Source organism: Pectinophora gossypiella, chromosome 5, assembly GCF_024362695.1.
Source record: "Pectinophora gossypiella chromosome 5, ilPecGoss1.1, whole genome shotgun sequence".
Taxonomy (NCBI): domain Eukaryota; kingdom Metazoa; phylum Arthropoda; class Insecta; order Lepidoptera; family Gelechiidae; genus Pectinophora; species Pectinophora gossypiella.
Window position 1 is genome coordinate 9815994 of NC_065408.1, and position 23416 is coordinate 9839409.

At 37.5% G+C, this 23416-nt stretch overlaps 1 protein-coding gene across 2 annotated transcripts in view; it reads right to left on the minus strand.

Annotated features, from left to right (window-relative positions):
- Positions 1 to 23416, minus strand: part of LOC126367155 (pancreatic triacylglycerol lipase-like) — a 50490-nt gene that overhangs the window by 25484 nt on the left and 1590 nt on the right. For both annotated transcript variants that reach the window (XM_050010564.1, XM_050010565.1), the window contains exon 2: positions 5561 to 5610. The gene's annotated coding sequence lies outside the window, so the exon portion shown is untranslated. The remainder of the gene's footprint in view (positions 1 to 5560; positions 5611 to 23416) is intronic.

Genomic DNA, 23416 nt, shown 5'->3' on the forward strand with positions numbered 1-23416 from the left:
TCGGCACTGACACTGAACTAATTTCGTAAAGAATATCTTAATAAAGTTTGAAGCAAATGGTTTAGAAGCGTGTCTACTCTGCCGCTACACTAGCGCCACCTACAACTCCTTTCGGGATGACCCGCCCCAAATCGATATTACTTGATCAACTCGATTTGCATTCGAAATTCAAAATATCTCAAAATATATATAAGAAGATATATATGTTTATATTAGAAGACAGCTTCCGCGGACTAGTGAGCTTTGGGCTCACGATCTGGAGGTCCGGGTTTGATTCCCATGAGGACATAGTTGAAATTACTTTGTAATTTTCCTTTGTAAGGACATTGAATGTCTGAAATAATAAGTCGATTCCGTGCTTCCCAGGGCACGTTAAGCAGATGGTTCCGACTATTAGTACCCAAAAACACCTCCACCGACCCACTGTGGAGTGTATATAGGCTGTTTATATCATAGTTTACTTTTCCTTCTACACAGGACTGGGAGTGAATAAAAAAAATATCATCATTAATTTAAGAGCCGCGCTCTTGTCGGTGTAGCATTCTCCATTCATGTCTATCAAAGGCCAATTCTTTCACTTCCTTATTAGACACGACTGCTCTTTAATCTATTTCATGTAAGCTAAGAAGACGAAGAGGCAAGACGATTGGACAATTAATAAGACTTGAAGAATTGATTAAAAACATCATAGAAGGGAAGCTACAAGGAAATAGAGGAAGGGGAAGACGTCGATAAAATCGCCAGATTGTGCACATTCCCACATTATAGATGATATGGGCTTGTCATCTGTTACCATAATAAGGTTCATCATTTCCATATTAAGACTTCGTATGTAAAACGAGTTTCTTTATCTAAATAGTACGAGTTTAATAGTGTAGGTATCCTATAAGGGTGAATTATGGCAGACATGTACCTAATAGGTATGCAGTTGTTACAAATTCCATGCACTATGTTTATGGAAAACCAACTAGTACATTATTATGACGTGAACAGTTTAAATGTAAATAGAATGTGAATAGAAAATCATTAAAATAATAATTATATTAATTTACATAAAATATGCGTAGGAAGTGTCATAGAAAGTAAATAAGTACATTAGAAAATTGCGTTCCCGATTTTTATGACTTGATCATAAAGTTTATTTAAAAACTTTTTTTTTTGAGGAAAGAATTATTTTTATTTCAGATCTAAATCCATATTGTTAATAAATACGGTAATCATTAAAATACGGTAATTCAAGTATTCGTAGTAATGTCTATAATTTTTACACGTACTTTGAGTTATTAATGTCAAGTAATATTGCTCAATGCATTCTTATTTGCATTGAATGTGTTTAGTGTTAAAATCAGATACAAGGCTGTTCCATTTGTATATTTGATGTAAAAGTATATGACCAGTAAATTTATTTAAATTCTGAAATTAATCCGATATATAAAAATGCATTAGAGTCGACATCTAGTCGTAATTCGAATAATTTTAATCTTACCTAATATTTCATTTTACTTTAATTTAGTTTATTAAAAAAATATAATATACGCTATATTTTTTTAAGGTAATATCTCTCTATTTATATCGGTTTTGATAAAAAAATCCGACGTATCCAATAAATCGTTCACCTACACTTGTCTGTTTGGTTAGAAGTTAACATGTGTATATTGGTTTTAAAACTCGTAGTATTAGCATACTACACTTGCTAAGCATTAATTTGTCGTCGAAAACTGTCAGTGAATTTTACTTGTTAACAAGACTATTTAGCTCGTGCGTGCACATGTTGGCATGGCAACAGTATAATACTTAGTCATGCGAATATGTAACCTTAATACGTCTATTCAGAACCCCGATACCGACCCCGCCGGCGTGGTCGACGATTTCTCTCATTCAGCGCTTGTCGGTATCGACCCATTGGGGTCGATTAATTCTTTCAAATATTCTTCCTCTAAGACGACGCCCTGAGCCGAGGTTTGCACGCAACTGGGCACCCTCAGGCCTGTTGTCTTAAATGTTGTATCGGGTGAGAGCCCTCAGCGCTCCCCGTTTGTCCGGCCAAGTAGTTAATGTCATATGCGGCAAATCTACAATAAGTCACGTCAAAAAAAAAAATGTGTAGCATACTCTACCATATTGCTTCACTGCAGGCTGGTGGAGGAGAGGAGAGGAACCTATTCGCCAGACTTTATAACTCACTTCCGACTAGTTTCCGACTTGGCTGAACGACCATTATTGACAGATGTCAAAAGTCGGGACCGCGATTTACGTGCTCTCCGAAGCACAGAGGAACTCTAAATGTAAGCTACAAGTATAAGCCGAAAACTATAATGTGGTTAACTATAATTGGTTTCAAGTCAGGTCAATAAGTCAAGTCAAAAAAAAAGGTCCTTATTACAAGCTCATTTTCGTTGACCAAAGAGGATGTAGGGCGGTACTTAATTGTCCTACTGGGATTAAAGAAAAGCAATCCGTTCAGCTGCAAAACTGCATTCAGAGTTTATAAACGGATTGAGTCCTTTTAAACATGATGACAGTTATTGAGATGATGTAAGTCTGGATGGATAACAGCCTCCGTGGTTTAGTGGTTAGAGCGTTAGATCTGGAGGTCCGGGTTCGATTCCCGATGGGGACATTGTCGAAATCACTTTGTGAGACTGTCCTTTGTTTGGTAAGGACTTTTCAGGCTTGAATCACCTGATTGTTCGAAAAAGTAAGATGATTCCGTGCTTCCGTTGGTCCCGGCTATTAGCCGTAAAAACACCTCCACCGACCCGCAGTGGAGCAGCGTGGTGGAGTATGCTCCATACCCCCTCCGGTTGATTGAGGGGAGGCCTGTGCCCAGCAGTGGGACGTATATAGGCAGTTTATGTATGTATGTAAGTCTGGATGGATCACTGATACTAATATATTATTGCTCGTCCCCCTTTAGTGGTAAAGAATGGACACATTCAGAGTAGAGCCTACAATGTTGACTGCAAGTAGCGCACCTTACTGGCTATTACCATTTTTATGATTCCAACTAAATCATTAAGTCATAATGTGTTTATATGCGACAGTTTAACAGTGAGTTATGTTCACTTTCTATTCACGACTGGGTATAACTGCATAATGTTGTGTTACGATGTTATTTATTATACTAAAATATACTTAATAACTGTAACTCAGTTTAATTTTACACGTAGGTATTTGTAGAGTAGGGCAATATGTAGTAAATGATATCAAAAAATTAATTAAACTAAATGTTTTGAAAATTGTAGCATCAAATCCTAGTTTGAATTTGTTTATTTACATGGACTACAATTTCAGATATAAAAATTGCTTTGATAATGTAATAGTAATGGAAAGAAATCGTACAAAAAATCGCAGTGCAGAGAAGTGTAGATTATAGTCATAGTTATACTTACTCCGTCCGGCATATTGTCCAGTAGTGCAATCACGGAACCTCAAAGAGGGACATATCTGTACTGTTTATGTAATATCGCGATATCCAAAAACGAACTACCAGTGATCGTGATGCTAATGTCTGTTAGATGGCAAGATTATGTTTAATGCCTGACTTGATGCGGAAGAAATATTATAAATATTGCAACATAATTACTGCAGATTAAAAATTGTATTACGGCATCTTCGTGACCAGATTTCATGTTTCTGGTTGAAATTACTTTCTGCTTTTTTAAATACCTACTTATGATAAGAATTACGGCTATGAAATAGTTAAACTACTCATTAAGCAGGGTGAGCCCTAGTAATGTATTAACTAAATATAAATAGATGCCTAAGCTAAGCTATAGCATTTACATATATATATCACTGAGATTGGTGAATATTTTCAACACCGAATTGTAACTAGTTTCACGTTATTTTGACTGATAGATAAATAGACTTCTCCTCTGTGTTCGAAGACTTTATTGAACACTACAAAGAGAAACTGACACTTTCATCATTATTGTTATTGACAAACGATCTATTCAACGGAGCCATACTTATTTACTTATTTTATTGTTTTGCATTTGAAATAGATATCCATATCAGATATGGATGCGTATGAAGAAAGTAAACACGTTTGTATTTTAATGCTTTAAACAATTATTTTTGTATATGAACCGCCCGAACAAATTATTTTAATAGAATGTTCGGGATGTGCGTTACCACCAGGGGGGTTAAAATGGCCACATGGAAGCAATTCATCTAAGAAAGCAATATTGCTATTTGACATTTGTTGGCTATTTTAGCTATCAATTATATGACTATTTTGGCTATTTTAACCCCCCAGTTATGTTTAGAAGATGTGCCGTTTCAGGGAATGGTCCCAAAGTAGGAATATTCCTGTTGTAAAAACTCTAACTTCTTAGTAAGGATACTTCATGACTGTTTTTTTATCACATTCTTCTTTCTTGTATTTTGATCCTATCTGCCTAAAGGCTGGGTAATAAAGCTCTTTTTACATAACTCTTGCGCCTTTTTAATACAGGGAACGGTACATGACTGGTTAACACTCTTGTGAGTAAAGCAAAGGTTTCTCACGGTTGGTGTAAATCTAGTGAAATTTGGGTCGGACGCGTCGTTAAGACGTATGGGGGCAAAAAGTTGGTATGTCGAGAGAAGTGTTCTAATAGGGTCATGACTAGAGAAAGCTCCTGATGCATTCGATAGCATTCACTGACGTTCCAACTGAGTTAATAACGGTTGCATATGCACCTCGGCAGACAGCATAATTGAAAGAAGTTATTGATGCGCTAAGTATAGGTACTAAATGATTAATCAGACGTAATGGACTATTAAATGAATGATATATTTGTGCTTGTTTTTGAATATAGTGCATTAAGGATACATAGGTACTTTTTTATATTGCGGAGAATAATGTGCTTGAACTTATGATATAATACTTCAAATAATAAGGAACATAACGTAATAATCGTTTTTTTTTAATCTCTTATCGTGCCTAATTGTGCCAAAAGACAAACATAAAATTGTTCAAAATTAAACCTCTTATTTATCTGTACCAACGAAAGTAATTTAATGGTAATTGAAATCATATAAAAACGGCATAACGCAATGGATATGATATATGTTTTATACATTGTTTGAAGTTTACACGGTTATTATTATCACTAAAACACATTATAGGTATTGGTGCTAATCCAGTCTTATTTTATTTTAAGTTATATCAGTCATTTTATTATCCGGCGAAAAGGAAAGGGACGGGTAATCGACAGGCACGTCATACGAGTTCCATATCAGCGAGCCTATTTGATTTGCCCGTGTTATTCATTGATTTAACCATTCATTTTAAAATTACCATCTGTCAATTATTTGTCCCTTTCCTTTTTGGTGGATAAGAAAATGACAGGTATAACTTAAAATTAAATTAGGAGGTGTCTGAAAAAATCGGGGGCAATCGGGGAGTCTAATATTCTTGATTTAATACGGTAAAATAAAAAAAAAACTCGCTTTTAGGTGTTTTAGTGATAACATTATTATGTTTTGTTTTTAACTTTCTCGTTGTAGCTTTTCACACACGCCATTTATTAAACAAATGGGTACATAATTAACCAAAGAACTTGTTAATTACCTTTTGAACGAAGCACCTCCTCTTCCTCAATTAGTTCTCGATGTTTAGATCTGAAAATAATTAGATGATCTATTAGTTTGCTTCGTTATATAACGCTTTGGTAGACAAATGAGTTTAAATCGTTCCAACAGTATGTAAAAGTAGTTTTTTTATATATCTAGTTATATATTATGTATCTACTTATCGTAGAAAGGATGCTGTTAATAATGGTAACTGAAAGTTGGGTTGAGGGGTATTATGTTACTCAGTATATTTAAGATATGAACAGACAGGTTTGGGCGCTGTTAAAAAGTTGCCCGGAGGTCGGATCACCAGTTATGGAGAAAGTGTAAGACTGTTACTGGTCCACCACCTGTGAATTATGTAAACGTAATAGGTACTTCTAAAATATAATCTATGGGAATGCAAAGTCTATTTATTATTGTAGACACTAATCAGATAAACTTTATTCGATTTATTATTTCTTTGTAATGTAAATAACAAATGTTATGGGCGATAGGCTGATCCCTTATCACCATAAGGTTCATCATATCCAGCTTAAGACATCGTATCAACAAGTTGCAAGTTGTCTTTGTTTACTTGTGGCTCTGCCCACCCCATTAGGGATAACGGGCGTGAGTTTATGTATGTATGTATGTCTGTAAATAACAAATGACCTTTTCTATAAGAAATAACAATAAATAGTAAAGCGACTCCGTGACGTGTCTATGTTCGCTCGCGTCAGTTTTTATCTTTTTGACAAATCTCTGATTTTGACAGAATATTCAAGGTCATTAGCGGCTATAGGAACCGTAAGATTTCTAGCCATGACCACAAATTAAAAAAAAATGCCGATCTCTATACTTTAGCTCACGATTATATCCCAATGGCGTAGTCAGAGGTATGTCCATAGCAAGCTTCACTAAATACTCACACCTCACTGAGTTTTCTGTTAGACCAACAGATTTATACTGCTACTGTGGATAATATTGAAGAATTGTAGCGTTGACAGCGACTCTCCGAACGGCGACTCTCGAATGTCTTGAATATTATTTTTTAAATCTCATTTATTTTTTCGTGGGGCATAACATTACTTTGTTATGTTGTTTTTTTAAATATTGTTCTGCAGTCAAGAAATTAGCTATATAAAAGCGTAAAATTACTTTTGGTAACTAAATGAAATGCGTTAAGTCTTTGTTCATGCGCCGACGCCGTCCAATGCGGTTCTCATGATGTAACATAACGTAAATGAAAGGAATGCATGAAGAATATTAAATTCTCATTTAATTTACACTGTAAAAATAATTGACTTTTGCATCGGCATTCTCTCTCACAGATATTTTTTTAGATTGCGTTTTTGTACCTATACAATACTTTCTTAGTGCGGGACAATAAACGTAATGAGGAAGCTGAATTTTCAAAATAAGCGGACATTACATGGAATTACGGGTTCATAATCATAAACATTTATAAAAAATAAAAACCAAAATAAAATAAAAAAAAAGCGAAAACAGCGAAACAGCGGCGCATAGTTTAGACTATTAAGACGTCTTTTTTTCTTTAAATAAATACGGAGCATAGAATAAAGAATCATCATCATCAGCCCATTAACGTCCCCACTGCTGGGGCACGGGCCTTCCCTATGGATGGGTAGGGAGATCGGGGCTTAAACCATCACGCGGGCCCAGTGCGGATTGATGGTTATTAACGACTGCTAATGCAGCCGGGACCAACGGCTTAACGTGCCTTCCGAAGCACGGAGGAGCTCGAAATGAAAACTTTTTTTTTTGTGGTCACCCATCCAATGACCGGCCTTTGCGAAAGTCGCTTAACTTCAACAATCGCAGACCGAGCGCGTTAACCGCTGCGCCACCGAGCTCCTCAGAATAAAGAATAATACTATGTATCTAGAACGGTGACTCTCCGCTCCGGACCAATTCGTATCGGGCGACAACCTCACTCCTTCTGGGCTGGGTAGGCATTTTTAGTCTTAAAGAGAATGGCACATGGTCGCAATAAAACATTTCTATTTCTATTTCTAAATGGCCGTAAGTCGCTGGAGTAAGGGGGAGCACTCGGAACCTGTCTCGGTGTCTGTCTCGCTCACACTTACGCGTTAGACGGCACACGTTAAGAACAAGATTATTGTATGGAGTGACCGGGTTGCGTATTTAGAAATGCTAGTTTAATACGTCCCCGCCGGCCGAGACAACTGGATTAGGACTTCAATCCAGTCGTACTTCAGTTCGTCTCCGTCTAGGACGTATTGGAGTAGAGTTTACAGGTGTTTTTCACTTGGAAATCCTACTCCAGTTCGTCTCGGCTGGCGTGGACTTATTGAACTAACATTTCTAAATACGCGTCCAGGGTGTGTATGGAGTGACAAATGAGCATTGTTATAATTTTAGAGTGCTAATAGTATTTGTTATAGTATCTGAATTTAGTTTTAATAGCACTTACACACTCCTACTTCTTGGGCTGCTACACTTGCGTACCACTTATGTGTGCGGAGAGCTTTAATGTTTACGATCGTGGAACCTCGTCAAGTTAGAGTTCATTATGGTAGTCTTATAACTTTATATACAACATACGAAACCCTAATTGTTCGCTGTACACTTAGCTGGAATTTATAATGAATCATAAACAGCCTATAAAGTTAGGCTGGAGGGGTTATGGAGCATACTCTATTACGCTGATCCACTGCGGGTATAACCATTATTTTAGACTCTATAATTGTACATCACACTACTTCTTTTTTATAATACTACCGTACATTTTTAGCCTGAAGCAAGTACTATTTATATGGGACATAATGTTATACTTATTACCTACTATCTAAGAGGCAACAAAGGCCAATAAAAAGTTCGTAAAGTATTTTTACTAGACAATAGTGAAATATTGTCCGCAATGGACATAGCGTTGTCGGTTACGGTCGTAATATTTTGTGTAAAAAGATTGAAACGAGGAACATGACTATAACTATAGTTAGAGGCGTAACTGCCTGCTGTGATGTCTTTATACCTATTTAAGTTGATTTCCTCCGTGACTTTACAACGGAAGTTCTTAAAAAAAAAGCTATTACCCCAGACAACCTGCCGAGTAGGTAATAGGAAATTCGATACCCAAGTAAGATGAGTAAACGATTGAATAGGTAGGTATCGTGGAACTGTCTTTTGACCGGAGGGACACTCTCACCATTGGGGTTCCTCTTTACGGTTCCTAAAATCAAAAAATCAAACCTTAAATAGACTTGGATACCTTCTCCGATACAAACATATTAGGTTGATGATTGCCTGAAGTAACTTGAGTATATACATATTGGATAACGCACCGGTCTAAAGGTAGACTTTTTTTTTGACGTGACTTATTGTAGATTTGCCGCGGATGGCATTAACTACTTGGCCGGACTAGTCTATAGGTAGAGCAAATAGTTTTTTGTTATATCATACATTATGACCCTGTAGCTTGCGTGAAGTGTATGTACTATGAAAACTACCCAAGAATCCGATTTCTTTAAGGAAAAGAAGAATTCTTACCCAAAGAAAAAGTATAGAACTGTGATTTTATTTGGATAAAATTTTTTTATTTGAAGACGGCCAGTCGAAGTCCTTTTCAGGATTACAAAAAGAAACTGTACATCTCTGCCTACCCCTTTGGGGATATAGGCATACTATATATACTAATAGGTATATAGGTATGTTGAAGTCCCATATAATAGGGGGTGGGAACAAATCATGGAAACTACGTGATATTAATTGTCTGATCCAAAAAGATGATCCAAACATGACTTCTAACTCATAAAGCCGAATTCAGTGTTTTAGAGTCCGACCTGGGATTTAAACCCGTGACGTAGGGAATGCAATCCTGATCTCGCAACATCTCGTCAATTTTTTCGAGATCAATCCCGAAGCATAAGTAATATGACGAGATTCCATTCGAGATTGACGGGATTGAACGAATCTCCTTGGGTTATACTTTACGTTTTGATTACGCTGATTTCCAAAAAAAAACTTAGTTATTTAATTAGTAATATTGAAGAATAAAGGTTTTTGTTTTCTTTCAAAAAACATTTTGTTTTAATTAACCTCACTATCACAAAATTTCGGGATCTCGCGGGATCGGAAATATCAATTCGGCGGGATATCGAATTTGCGATCTCGAGTCGGGATTACATTCCTTACTATGATGTAAGTCACGCGTCCATCACGGATTCATATAAGATAGATAGATATAGATACATATTACGTAAAGTCATGGAGTGATAAGATCGCCGTAGGCACTAATGGACATGCGAAACCGATTACACGACCGTGACCATGAAATGTTCAAAGTGTAAATAATTCTCAATATATTCTCAATTACTTATGATCGTGATGATACTGCATTTTGCCTATATTTATAACATTGAATTGTAAGTATATTTATACTTAATAAATAATCGAGTTGTAGCTAACACGATGGAAGTATCCTGGTTCGCTTTGAATGCATAATATATTTTCAACGTAAGTAGGTAGATATATAGATATAAAGACTGATTGAAACTTTTGAAAGTTGTTTCTGATTTACGGCGTTGTCAATCCTAATAGGAATTGTAGTCGTTAGTCATTGACATACTATAAACAAATAGACTCACATTTACTAAGATTTTATAAAAAAGTGTTGTAAATTAGAACCTATACATTAAGTTATGTAGATAGTACCAGTTCGTTCCCTCAAGTTAAGGCGTTATGCTATTCAAATAAAGTGCAATATTGGTTGCACAGTGCACACTAAATACAGAGATTGTTTGTATTTTTGTTATCGAGGTCTATGGCGAAATAACGAAATATTTTTTTTCCATTATTAAAGGCTTATAACTGAAAGTGTCGTAATATTAATCATACTAGAAAAAGAAATATTATTGCAAATTAAATTTATTAAGAAAAACAAAAAAGAAGATAACTAACGAGCCTATAGGTATCTCGAATAAAATTAACAATTCAAATACATATACAATAAGCTCGCGTATTACACACTCAAAGATATCTCATGATTGTATTTACTTTATATATGTTTTTGCGTTCCTTCAGCGAATGTAGTGCTTATAAAGAACTAATTATCAGCTAATAATAAATGCAGCTGGGCAATGCGCCTGCGCACTGGGTCACCGGTATCGCAGCGAAAGTTATTTGTTTTCTCTCGAGACGCGGTCTCGTCCCCCCATCGCACTCCGTCCACAGTTTCTTATTTCACTGGATGAAAGTTATTAGAAATTCATTATTTCTAAAAGGTGGGATTTCAGACTTGCTTTATATCTAGGTACTTACAGAGAAGATTTCTGTCATATAGCTATATATAATTTTATATTACCGTGTGAAGAAGGTAGCTTTGAGTATATTTTATAGTACGTACGGCACGTGTGGTAGATTAAATGCACATGAGCCAGGAATGTAATATATTTATTTATGTAGATGAGCTTTTTTGTTTAAAATTAAGCACATTTTCTTAATACTCACGTTTCCCTTGACACTGTTTTATTGTTAAAGTTAACAGAAAAGTCGCTATTGCATGTTTTTAGAATACTTAGTACTTGTATAGTTGAAGCATGCAAATCACTTAACAGTTTCTAAACAGTAACATTGTAATTTTAATGTATAGTGGAAACGGAATATTGACAAACTTAAAAGAGAAGTCTGGTACTGGCATTGTGTAAAACTAAGTGTATTTGTCACGTCCTATTTGATTTGTTATTAAACTGTGTTTTTTTTTTACTTTAGAACTAGAAATATTTGTAGAGCGTAGAGTCCAAAATTGGTGTTTATTAAGGGGTAATCTTTCGCTTGACTGCAGCGTACAATCACTGCTTAGATCGTCATATATGTAGGTGATTAATAGGAAATTGCACTTTATGCAATAGTAGGAAACTAGGATTGTCTTTGTCTGTCACATGTGGTACACAATGGTTTGGAAGCGTCGGACTAGAACGCAACGTAACCGTTACGTCACACTCGACATATTCAGGTCGGTGATGTGGTCATTAGGCCAATGCTTTTGAGGTCTGCCACACAATAAGACCAAAAAGCTCACATTATCAATATATTTTCATCTAATAATACATCACATAATCAGGCCGTGTATTGCTATTTTTATCTTCGTTACTTATTTATTCTCATGTATTCTTTATTGTAAGTGCATAAGTGGACAAAATGATCAGGTACTTATAAAGGTGAGCAAATTGCGGTTATGTGATGTCAGTAAAAAGGTACATGAAGTCATTAGAAGTATATTTCAGTTATTCAAAATCCGTAGAAAAGTTATGCTAACTGATGTTGTCTAGCAGATAAACATTAAGTGACTTTATAATATAAGTTACAGACAAATTAACCTCGCTGATTGTAAAAACTGACAACAAAATGGCATTTAAAATGAAATGTTGCTCGGTTTATTATTTAATAGACGTGGGAGCGGAAATAAGTTATGTAACTATCGTTGTTACAAAGCCCTTTTGTGGGTAATAAACCTTTTAAAATGTAGGTTTGTATACCACCAACTGCGATGTAAAAGTTGTAACGGGTGAGTAAGTAATTATAGACTTAAAGGTGTCGACCACACGAGACAAGTGATGTAGCGAGTCAGCACTTACTTGGCCAAATGCAAGCGTTTCATGTTTATACAGAAAAAATGTTCTAATTTTATTAAACTGGGAGTTCCATTTTACACTGGCTACTAGTATACCAACATGAACACGGAACATCGTATCCTCATTATTATCGTAGTCCCCTCCCTATGTTTCATTTGTCTTTTGACGTTAAGAACTATGTTATTGTAATAATATGTAATTATACCACAAGCTCGTTTGGTTGACCGAAAACGCGGAAAAGTTGGTCAATGTACTCCATAGCGTCGGAAATTGTCCGTAACGTTACTCGATGACCATTTGTTTGTAAACAAAGCAACAGTGGGCTATTCCGATGTACAGAACCATCATAGTAGTAAAATATAATGAGATATTGTTCTCATTGTACTCTCGTGGCGATCGTTGCGAATTCACAAGCCAAGTGTACACATTTAAAAGCCAGTTTAATCGGTTAATCCAAGGTCATCACCATAGGGAACGTCGTATCCGTTAAACACGGTTAAACACTAGCTAAGATGTCATAATGCAATTTGTGCAACACGGTCAGGTCGGCAACGGCTGATGTACGATAAATAGCTAAAGTCCAATCAGTTTCTTGCAAAGTAATAAATTAACTGGTTGCACTAAGAACTCCTGGTTACATGTCGTTTCGTTTTTGTAATAGATCAAAAACATAAATTTTATAATTATGACAACTAATGGTTCATAATTTCATCACTGTTTACAAATAATTCGCTGGGCAAAAGTGTCACTGGGCAGTCACTGAGACTGAACTTTTGATCTTTGATTGTATATTAGGTATATATTAATGAATGACTTTATTCAGCTTCGAAAATTTGCAAGTATATTAACGCTTTTGGAATTGTAAAAAATGCCCGTAAACAACGACTGATTTTTATTTTACGTTCGCGTTAATTGTTAATTGTAAGTTCGCTAAACTTTTTTCTAATAAGGATGTTTTCCTGCTCCATAACAATCGAGTGGCTGACGTCTCGGAAGCAATGCCAACGTATCTGGATGAGAAAACGCTCAGGTAAAAAAGCAGGCATCAACCTCGTAATCACCGGATGAACGCCTAACTTAGAACTGCTCCGTTACAAATAACGTTTAAATATTAAACTCTGCACATTTAATTACTTATTATCTGCTAACAAAGCGAGCCAGCTCTATTATTAACGATGACAATAACATGAAGGAAAAATTGAAGAAGTCAACGACTTGTAGACGTGATATGAAAACAGGGCGCGTGTTGTATAACGGTGAAAAAAGATTAGGTGCCAAAAGACGAAAAAAATTCAACGAATATTTTTGAGGCAATGCACAACTTTTCCAGAAAACGAAATCCAACGCTTCGAGATAAGAGTACTCGTCCACAGACAAGATACCTAGTTATTATGTACTACATGTAGCAAAAGGTCATAATTATGTATCTTTAGGAAAATTTTGAGATTCTCTTTGTTCAAAAAAATATGTTCCTGCAGTAGATTTCCTAAAATATTAATTCATGAAATTATCCGCATAGTTCTGTTTACAAAATAGAGAATCATCATAGTTTCTCCAATTTGCAATATTTAGCACGATCGAATTAAGGGCGATTAAACAACGCCTGCCTAACCAAGTAATTAGCTTATAATATTTGTGATTTTAATGTTTATGTTCGGGCTTTAAATAATAATATTTATATCTATTATGAGTGTAATAAAACTAGTTTTCATTTCCGATAAAAATACGAATATCATTAAACGACGTTATAAAAAATATTGGTTACAAAGTGATATAATTAATTTAAGTACACTTCGTTCGCTTGTATATTTAATACCTACCTATCCACTTATAACTTCCATCCTGTTTCCTATATTTCGTAGTCGCAGTGGAATGGACTTTATATTATGCGATATTTATTACTATTCGCACGGTATAAATGAACTCTCTAATTTATTTCTTCCTTACTACCCCGTAGTACGAAGGGACGGTTATCTTCATGACTAGTAAAATTCTGCGATAGATTATTTTCGGTACATACATACCTACATAACCTCACGCCTATTTCCCACTGGGTAAGCAGAAAAAATGGAATTCCATTTACTATTTGTTTTTTTATTTTGAATAAAGATACGAAATACAGGGTGTTAGTGACATGATTCAGTCCATAATTCTGAGTTGGTATCAAGTGGATATTCCTGACGAAAAATTCATGAAAATTTTAGTTTTTTTAAATTAATTTCGGAACGTTAGTTAACGGAAAATTCCACTTGATATCAACTCAGAATCATGGCCTGAATCATCCCTCAAAGTTTTCGTTACGATGTAACTAAGACTCAGTATATTATAAAAAAATGCTGCTTATGAATAGTTTGTAAAAAGTACCAACAGCAGATAAACACCTACTATGCATGATTACAGCTCAAAGAGTCCTTGGAGCAACGGGAAGGAAGGGCCAATGGAGATCATAGACTTTTAAATAAAGTCCTTAACTGACTAATCCGCTTGGCTTCAGCCAGACTCATTGTATGGTGGGTGCATCCAACGTAGCTTGTGCAATACCTCACACGTACAGTTACCCACCCACAACAGTTGCCGTATCAAATGATATTCTTGTGTAACGCGTGAACTTTTGCACTCACCACTCTTCCTGGAGTTCCACTGACACACAGTCCGACACATGGTATTAATAACAGATTAGTATACTATGATAGCAGTCTGAGATGTTAGATAAACTTATGCTTTATGTCATTGCTAACACTGAATAAGAAACTGTATATTTCACCTTTTTTGCATTATCTATCGACGATTGATTTTCCCGAAACATGTGTTTTTATTGTCACATTATAATGGAAACCACGTAAGCGGCTTTTTGGAAAATGGCGTTCGCGTTTTTGTTTACAAAATCACGAAATAGGCTAGTTTCAATCCAATCTAAAAATGATCTCAATTTTTAATAAATCGAGGTTTTATTGATGAATCATATCAGAATATTATTATTCAAAAAGGCGCTTATTTGGTTTTCAAAAAGGCGACGTTATCTCTATATCTATAACAAAACAATTCGCAGCGTAAACATTTGCATTTCACTGACCTCTCCAGTTGGCAACACAGAGGATAAAATAATTTTCCACACTTTCTTAAAGTGGTTCATTTCAAATGGAAACTGAAACGAATTGGTCTCTCCGCAAGAAATCATCTATTGTTTTACAATCAGCAAAAATAGGCACGGAAACGTAGTGCGTTCGGGTGTTACTCGTAAATAATTATTGACTGCTAGGCTTTCTACTTAGTCTGTCTGAGTCTCATATTAAATCTCACATTTAATTATGGTCTACACTCTTCCTGCTATTCAGTGGACGATGAGAACGCAAGGGAAAGGTGAGGATGCCATCTTTATGCAACTAGCGTGTTCCCATATAATTTTAAATTAACGGTTTATACCACCTAATATCCTGAGAAAAAGCGACGTAACACGATTTACTTGAGAGCGTTTTGTTTAACAATACTTACAAAGAGCACATTAAAGTTTTACAACTTACTTTTTAGTTGGAAACTGTGAGAAATTGATATAAATAATTGTTTTTTCAACGCCGTATTATATTTGTACGACTTTCTTTTTACCGTTCGGTAGTATCAAATGAGATGATCTTTGTTTTCAGTGAGATTTTGAGGATCTGCGCTAGATCGGTCTGTCGGTAAATATCCGCCATAGAGTCTAATGAATGTGGAAGCGAAATTCCCATACATATGTATGTTTAGTAGCAATTTTCCACATTTTAGAAGGTTCGAGTAGTGATTAGAAAGCGATGCGTGTTGTAAGTGGCTCGTGGCTCGTGGGTCTACTGGCTTGCTTAATGCACCGCACGTACCAGCGGCAAGGCTTCGACAATAAACATTGTGTAACTGCTCGTGATATGATAAAATCGATATCAATACTAGGATAACATCGATGCCGCAGCCTGGTCACTTAAAGTTTTAAGTGTTGAAAGCGTCTTTGGGGCATAACTTGCTGAGTGTAAGTTTTTAATGTAAACTTCTCAACATCGAAACGACAAGAAGAAGAAGAAGTTAAAAAACGAAATCTTGCGTTCACCTTTTAAATAACGATATTTAAAGATATATTTTTTCTGAGTTCGTGATTTAAAGATATATCAGGTTATTTGGTAAATAACAAAAATATTCAAATTTGTATGATAGTTTTGTTAAGGTTTTAAAGAGTGACAAAGAAGGTAACTAAATATAGAGAAATATTTAGTGTCACAACTATTATTTAAATAGGTATAAGTTCGTAAACAATGTACGTAGGTACACTTATGTCGTAATATTTACTTTCGGACATACTACAAGTTAGTTTAAGACTGAGAATGTTGACCACACACTAACAAACTGAAGCGGTGTTACCAAGATCACTTACAAAATGTTTTAGGTACGATGATAGAGAAAGGAATGTCTTTGAAAAGGTAAAATTTGTGAGTGTGACCACCATTATTGTAATTTTATTGCATAAAGTTAGTGTCTATGGAGGAACTGACATAATTTATAGTTTTTTTTAGTTATAATTGTGGTCGATATAAATGCGGTTTATGAATTCGCGATGTAAGGAGTTAATACGAGATGGGGTACAAAATAGAGTAAAACAAGTTAGCAAAGGAGAAAGTAAGAAGGAAAGCTGACGGCTAGTGAGCTAAGGGTTTGGTTGGGTTTGTCACTATTGTTGTGGGTTAGTTAGTGTTACCTAAGTATTCTTGTAGGTAACGGTTAGGCGTATTAAAGTGGTTTTTATTGAATAATGATGACGTATCAACAGTCATAATTTGTGATGTAAGGAGTACAACATGAAAGAAGGTCTACGGGACACAATACTTATAAGTTTGAAAGAAAAGTTTGTAGAAGGAAATGTCGAAATGCATTTGTGTCAAAAGAATGCTGGTAAACGTAACGATTTGTTTTTAGTGGTTACGTACTTAGTGCAGTTTGCATTGAGGCGTGGATGAAGTTACGTTACTGAAACACGTACTATCGCCCACGGAAGCGTTTCCTCGAATTATGTCAAATTTACATAACTCATCTGTTTTATACTTTGACATTGGACTCATTTCGCGTTTGGTTTTTGCCGTGATGTAATTGGAGAATTTAGTCTGGTACTATTATGGTACTAAATATAAATATTGTAGGAACGGGCCCGTTTAATTGCCCTAATAGATTGAAAAATCAAGTGGGCTTGGCCAAAACAACTATTTTGTTTTAAATGCAATAAGGTTAACCGGTCGCTTATAAAGTTAAGATTATTCAGAAAATGGTCTTAAAATCGTTAAAGCGAAGGATTTTAGTCATATTTTGTAAAGTCTGCGACAAGTAGTTCAAAATATTCAAGTGGTTTACTCGGTAAAACGCTCACGAGTTATAACACGACTGGACGGTTAAGTGAATTCATTTATTTTCCTATTCTATAACCTGATACGAGTATTATGTACTTAAAAGTTGAAATTTTATGCGAAATTTCGTAGAAACTTGTATTTTAGTGATTGGTTTGGCCAAATATTATAAATTCCAAAGCTGTAAAAAGAAACAAAAATTATAATGCTCTTAAATCTAGTTAATAGGCAGTGGCTATTCCCATCCCTTTCGCACGTATGTGCGCATCCATTACCTGTCTCGCTCCTTACCCCTTTCTCACCGGAAGGCCGGAAGCGAAGAAAACAAAACCAGTTGCTAATTGACCGCGTCCGCGCACGTTTCGAGTTCCCCAAAAATATCGGGAAAACTACATAATTTCAGTGAATAAAGAGCTACAGTGAAGTGATATTTGGTGTGTGGTGTTAGTGGAATAGGACTTCCACCTTTATTCCACGGGAGGCCTCCCCAATTTGGATTTTGTCGTATACACGAGGTGAGTCCTTTGAATCCTTTCCCCTTTCTGCCACTGCCTAATTATTTAGTAAAAATAAAACCAATTTCTATTAATAATTATACAAAACTCCAGCGCCTTAACATAATTGGTCCATCCGACCCGGATTCTATAAGATTAATTTAGATTTCGGTGATAGTGTTTCCGCCACATTGTTCCAAAATGCCGGACGAGGCGAAAATTTCCGATCTCCGCTTACAAAAAATACAAAATAAATTAAGCGCGATCTATGGCCGAATACAAACCATTCACGATTCAATGGCACATATTGGCCAAGATGAGGTTAAAATAGATAATTTCTTAGCCGATTCCTTCACTGTAGATTTACTTCGGACTGACTTTAATAACGCGATTGAAGAACGTAATCAAATGCAAATATCATTGACGGACGGTCCTGTACCGAACTATAGTTCATTAATTGCGTTTGAACAGTTATACACGCGGATTAAATACAAAATTCATCAATTATCGCAAATGACTCAAAGTACGAGCCGCGTCGATGAGAGTAAATCCGTAGTGAAAAAACCTTCACGCAGATTGCCTACAATAGAATTATGTTCGTTTGACGGGAATAGCGACTCGTGGCCGATTTATTATGAAACTTTTAAAGTGTTAATACACGAAAACCCGGATCTTTCCGATGGGGAGAAAATTCACTATTTAATGGGGACTTTGAAGGGCAAGGCTTTAGGTATTTGTGAAGGTGCTTTGCCTACCGCCGATAATTACCCTATAATATGGAAAGCATTGGTCGCTAAATACAATGACAAGCGCGTACTGGCCGCTTCGTACTTGGATAAGTTATTTAATTTACCTAACTTGAAGGAATACACGCCCGCGCACATTGAGGAGTTCATAGATAAATTCTCATCTATATATTCCGCATTGAAACAATTAAAACTCGATAATTTGGAGGATTTCTTGTTTATTTATATTGCGTGCAAAAAAGTCGGATTGGAAGTGGTAAAGGAATATGAACTTAAATGTCATACTAATAAGACCGCTCCAACGTGTACCGATTTCATTGTTTTTGTTCGGGAACACTCGCGTATCATGCAGCGCGCGCATTCAGTTACATTTTCTTCTTCAAGTACGAAAGCGGGCAGTACTCAGGTACGTAGACCCCCCACACAGTCATCGGCAGGATCCGCTACCCGTTCGAATAGCGTTAAGACGTTTGTTAATGTGTCTGAGCAATCTAAGTGCCCGTCATGTGGACGGAGTGATCATTCTGATTTGACAAAATGTCAAAAGTTCCTTTTGATGACTCCTAATGAGCGATACAAAATAGTAAAGGCTAATAAATCATGTGTAAATTGCTTGAGTCACCTTCACACGATTTTAAAATGTGATAATTCATGTCGTTGCTCTGAATGTGGCAAAAGTCACCACAGTTTACTTCATTTTAATAAAACATCTATTGTTGCTAACGTAACGGAAACGACCCACACAACTCCGGCTCCCGAGTTCGGCCCTGTGACGATGTGTGCACTCGACGCGTGCGAGCTTGACCGAAGCGATACCCGCCCGCGCGACCGCCCGCGCCCCCGGAATAGTGAGAATACATCCTGCGTCCTTCTCGGTACTATTCAATGTTCCGTAAGAAATGACGACGGAAGATTGTTTACGTTACGCGCGCTATTAGATAGTGGTTCGCAACGCGATTTGATTACAACTGAATGTTGTAAGCGTTTGAATTTAAAATTGTATGAACCGCAGACTAAATATATCTCGGGTGTAGGTGACATACCTAATCTTATTGAAGGTGTTACCTGTCTAGATATTCAATCTCGCTTTGATGAGTCGGTCAGGTTAAATATTAAGCCGTTAGTGGTAGATTGTATCACGAGCGAATTACCAACCGCTAAGATAGACGTCGCGCGCTTAAATTACTTAAATAATCTTGATCTCGCGGACAGTGACTATTTCACTCCCGCTAAAATAGACCTGATTCTAGGCTCGGTTGTATTCTCCCGTATTCTGGGGCAAAATAGGGTCTCCCGCGCCGATGATGAGTCCGTCGCGATTGAAACCTCATTAGGTTACGTAATAATTGGTCGGGCCCCCACTGAAGAAATCGTTCAAAATGCCGCTCGCGCGCTTTGTTGTACTGTGGATGAGCCATTCGAAACTCGCATGAATCGTTTTTTCGAATTAGAGGAAGTGCCTAATGCACCTAATATTCTCACGATGGAAGAGCAAAAATGCGAAAATTATTATTGCGATACTACTCGCCGCGATAGTAACGGGCGTTATATTGTTTCGCTGCCTTTCCGTGAAGACCCGTCTGTCCTTGGTATCTCGATGCCGGCAGCTGAGCGTAGGTATTTGGCATTAGAACGGAAGTTATCATTAAATAATACTGTTAAACAGGAATATGATAACGTATTTGTGGAATACTTACAGAAAAATTATATCCAACCGGTTGGTACTGTCGCGGAGGTTAATTCCGGTAATAATCAGTACGTTATACCCCACCACGGCGTAGTGCGCACAGATAAGAGTACTACCAAATTACGAGTAGTGCTAAATGCTAGTAATCCTACTACGTCAGGAAAGTCGTTAAATGACGTTTTATATACGGGCCCTAACCTGCAAAACGATTTATTTCAGATATTACTTAAATTTCGCTTGCACGCCATCGCGTTAAGTGCCGATATCCGTCAAATGTATTTGCGCATTTTAGTCGACAACGACGACAGGCGCTTCCAGCGTTTATTATATCGGTTTGATCCCAATGAGCCCATTACCGTGTTCGAAATGACACGTGTTCCCTTCGGGTTATGCTGTAGTCCTTATTTGGCAATACGCACAGTGCGTCGACTCGCCGAGGATGAACTTGAGCGCTTTCCCGCGGCTGCAGCTGTCGCTAAGGCGGACATTTATATGGACGACTTAGCCACTAGCTGTTCCTCAGTGGCTGAGGGCGTTGAACTCTCGAATCAGCTGATCGACTTGTTTGCGGCTGGAGGGTTCGACTTGGTCAAGTTTTCGAGTAACTCACCCGAGGTACTAGAGAGCATCCCGGTCTCGCATCGCGTCTCGGAGGCGGTCGAGTTCAGTCCGGAGAGTCAGCTCAAAATTCTAGGACTCCATTGGGTACCGGCAGATGACGTCTTCACGTTCAGTGTTAATACGGAGCCGCGCGTGTGCACCAAGCGCAATATTCTATCCACTATTGCTCGATTATGGGACTTGGTAGGATTGGTGGCGCCGGTTATACTGCTCGCTAAATTAATTTTAAAATCACTGTGGCAAGCCAATGTCGATTGGGATGAGACTCCACCCCCGAAGATTATGTCTTTGTGGCAACAGTTTGAAGCCGAATTACCGTTTCTCGAGTCTGTTAGATTACCGCGGCACGTAGGTGTTAATGATGGTGCCATAGTATCCGTGCTAGGTTTTGCTGACGCCTCGGAAAATGCCTACGGAGGCGTAGTGTACTTACATGTCTATTTCCCGGATACGAATCGTACAGCAGTTAATCTAGTGTGCGCGAAATCCAAGGTGGCACCGTCTAAAACTGTCATTACCCTCGCGAGGATGGAGTTGTGTGCGAACGTCATATTGGCAAAATTAATGCGTGTAGTCATTGATACTTACTCTTCACGCTGTAAGATTGATAATATATTTGCGTTTACTGATAGTACCGTGGCGCTCGCGTGGATTCACTCGTCCCCCACGCGTTGGCATACTTTCGTGGCGAATAGAGTAGCACAAATTCACGACAAGTTAGATCCCTGTTGCTTTCATCACATACCGGGGAAAGATAACCCCGCTGATTGCCTGTCGAGAGGTTTAACCCCTGCGCAATTGGTCGTGCATCCATTGTGGTTCGCAGGGCCGCAGTTTTGTTATTTATCACTCGCTGAATGGCCGGTTCACCCCTTCGATCCCGCGTCTGTCGAAGAAGCACCTGAAATGAAACCTAATGTATTAGTCACTACCGCACCATTAGACTGTCACACGTCGCCTCGTGTCTTCGGCGAACTCGCAGCACGCGTCTCTTCATGGCCCAAGTTACTGCGGATTGTGGTGTATGTTCTCCGCTTCGTTAAGAAGTTGCCGAATAAGTTTGAAGTATCTCATTTAGAGCAAGCTGAATTGACAGTGTTAAGAGACCTTCAATCGGCACACTTTCGCAATGACATAGTTAGTGCTCAGTCGGGAGACAAAATGACACCTGCGCTTATGAAGCTTAATGCTTTCCTTGAAGATAGAGTATTGCGTGTCGGCGGGAGACTTACTAATGCGGATCTGAACTATAATAGTCAGCATCCAATAATGCTCCCTCGCAAAGATCGCATTGTTGATCTTATCATTGATCATTATCACCGGAAATACTTGCACGCTGGTCCCCAGTTGCTTATGTCTTTATTAAGGCAAAAATACTGGATTCTAGCTGCGCGAAATATAGTGCGTAAACGTGTGCAACAGTGTAATGTCTGTTTCAAAGTGAAACCGCGAAACGATCACCCCTTGATGGCAAGTTTGCCGGCCTGTAGGGTACAGGAAGCGAAAGCATTCTGTCACACCGGAGTGGATTACGCCGGACCATTGCAGGTTTTGCCGTTTCGTCGTCGTGGTGTGCGCAGCCAGAAGGCTTATATTTGCTTATTTATATGCCTTGTTACTAAGGCAGTACATATTGAATTGTCTCCTGACCTGAGCACTGACTGCTTCATGAATGCGTTTAAACGTTTTTTGTCCCGCCGTGGCCCGGTCTCGGTAATGTATTCGGATTGTGGCACCAATTTTATTGGCGCGAAAACACACCTTAATGAAGTTTTTGCATTGCTCGAATCGGAGGAATATAAGGATAAATTTGCCAATGAGTTGCGCGAACATCGCATTGAATGGAAGTTTAATCCAGCGTCGGCACCTCACTTCGGAGGGCTATGGGAGAGTAATGTCAAAAGCGTTAAATCTCACTTAGCCAGAGTAGTTGGCAATCAGTTGCTTACCTTCGAGGAAATGACGACTTTACTCGTCCAAATCGAAGCGATTCTAAACTCTCGTCCTCTAACCGTGTTAAGTAGTGATCCTGCTGAACCGTTGGCTTTAACTCCATCACATTTTTTGGTAATGACGCCATTAAAGTCACTCCCGGTGGAAGACTTGTCAAATCAGAAGGTCACTCTGCTCCAAAGGAAACGTATAGTTGACAGTATGGTTCAATCCTTTTGGAAAAGGTGGAAGATTGAATATCTTAACACCTTACAAGTTCGTAATAAATGGTTGAAAACTGGAAAATCTATTCAAACGGGTACCGTAGTGCTTCTTAAGTCTGACAATAGTGCTCCGTTGGATTGGCCTCTAGGCGTTATTAAGCAAACGTTTCCCGGAAAAGATGGCATAGTCAGAGTTG